Source organism: Gekko japonicus, unplaced genomic scaffold, assembly GCF_001447785.1.
Source record: "Gekko japonicus isolate JY-2015 unplaced genomic scaffold, Gekko_japonicus_V1.1 scaffold2285, whole genome shotgun sequence".
Taxonomy (NCBI): domain Eukaryota; kingdom Metazoa; phylum Chordata; class Lepidosauria; order Squamata; family Gekkonidae; genus Gekko; species Gekko japonicus.
In genome coordinates, this window is record NW_015165888.1 from 254,554 (window position 1) to 256,932 (window position 2,379).

Sequence of the window (2,379 nt, forward strand, 5' to 3'; positions counted from 1 at the left end):
TCTGATGCCTGATGGGAGCGAAGCGCCTATCGCTTTTTATTCTAGATCACTATCTGCGGCAGAGCGGAACTATGCCCAGATAGACAAGGAGGGTCTGGCGTTGGTAGCGGCTGTCAAAAAGTTCCATGATTTTATTTTTGGCAGACGATTTTTGCTGGTCACTGACCACAAGCCGCTACTGGGGATTTTTGCGCCCGATAAGCAATTGCCAAATATCATGTCCCCACGCATGCTTAGATGGGCGATATTTTTGCAGGCTTACGATTTTGACTTAGAGCACCGGCCTGGGAAAGCGATTGGGCATGCGGATGCCCTCAGCCGGTGCCCGGTGCCGGACATTGGCGCAGACCCTGCCCCCGCCTGTGAGGTCTTGGCAATTGAGGAGCTTCCTCGACCCCCGGTATCATCCAGGGACATTGCAGCACACACGGCCAAGGATAGCGTGCTGTCCCGAGTATTAAACTGGGTTTGGAGGGGGTGGCCGGTTGGAAGCGTTGAACCGGAGTTCGGCCCTTACAAAAGCCGTCAAAATGAACTATCCATTTCTAAGGGCTGTGTATTATGGGGGAACAGGGTGGTGGTTCCTGACAAACTCAGGACGAGAGTGTTAGAGTCGCTGCACGAGGGTCACCCCGGTATGGTACACACCAAAGCGTTGGCCAGAGGGTATGTCTGGTGGCCGGGGCTGGACAAAGAGATCGAAGAATGGGTACGAGGGTGTCCCAAATGCCAGCAAGTCAGACCCGATCCCCCACAAGCTACACCCCAAGGCTGGGAGTCATCTGGTAAACCCTGGGCCAGATTGCATATAGATTTTGCTGGCCCTCTCCAAGGGCAAATGTTCCTAATTGTGGTGGACGCTATGTCCAAATGGCTGGAGGTCGTGCATATGAAATCGACCACATCACTTGCTGTGATCCATGCGCTCCGCCGACTTTTTGCCACCCACGGGTTGCCTGACGTCATCGTCAGTGACAACGGGCCTCAATTTGTGTCTGAGGAATTTAGGCTCTTCCTCACGAGTAATGGCATACGCCAAATGACTTCGGCCCCTTTCCATCCGGCATCTAATGGCCAAGCCGAACGGATGGTCAGGACGGCCAAAGAGGCCCTGGGTAAAATGGACGAAGGGGACTGGAGCCAGAGGCTGGGCTCCTTTCTTTTGCTGCAGCACACCACCCCCTGTAGTGCTACAGGCCGTAGTCCGGCCGAATTGTTAATGGGGCGGAGACTCACGACCCGTTTGAACCGAATGCACCCAGACCTCACTGAAGAGCAATCCGAGCGTACCACGGCGCAACCGAAGGTGCGCATGTTTGAAAAAGGGGACAAGGTTTTCGCACGAAATTATGCAAACGGGCACTTATGGCTTCCTGGGGTTATATCCGACTCTGTGGGTACTCGAATGTATGTGGTGCAGTTAGCTGACGGTCGAATATGGCGGCGCCACATAGATCAGTTAAGGAGACGTTGGGCTAGGGACAGCGCTGACTCTCCGACGGCTGAATCCCCTGATGTCGAGTGGACACCCCCAGAGCAGGCGGTGAGTACCGAAAGGCCCGGTACTGTCCCCGAGTCAGGGCAGAACCCTGTGTGCGGGGCTGAAATCCCAGTCGAGTCTGTGCCTGATCCAGGCTGTAGTGAACCCCACTCTGACCCACAACCTTGTCTGCCCATGGAGCCTGCACCGCTCCGCAGGTCCCAGCGTTCGCGGCAAATGCCGACTTATCTGAAGGACTATGAGTGTAAATACTGTTGGAATAACTGATGTACAAAGGTTGATTGCATGTTTGTAAATAATAAAACAATTGGGATGATGGCTTAACTTAGGGGGGAGGAATTGTAATGTATTGAAATGATTACATGAATCACCTCATAGGACTCCCATGTTAAGCTTCGAGCCAGACCAGGGCTCCTCTGAGCGAACTTCCTATTGGTCGCTTCGTAACAGCGACCAATCAGAACGATACCATTCCCTAGGAGGGAAAGACTCCCATTGGTCTTTATTCTAGCAATCTCATTGGTTGTTATTTGTAAATAGGCGTGGCTACATTAGCCCGGTTATGTTTAAAAGGAGCATAAGCTCCCACTGTTTTCTGTTCTGGTTTCTTACTGAGTTAGTGCTTGTTCGTTACTTCTAAATAAAGCTGAATCACTTGCTGAATCACTCTACGGTTCCTTTGTTAGCGCGATCTAACACTTAACCCACAGGGGTCTTCAGTTTTGTTCAGCTGGTGAGCAATGCTCCCTCTACGCTGTGGAGTCTTGTGAGCAAAGATTCTACTTTGTGAGCTACCGGCATTAAAGTTGTGAGGGAGCGATTTGGCTACTGCAGAAATTAGTTCGCTCCGGAGCCATCCCTTCCTGGGCTAAGGCAAA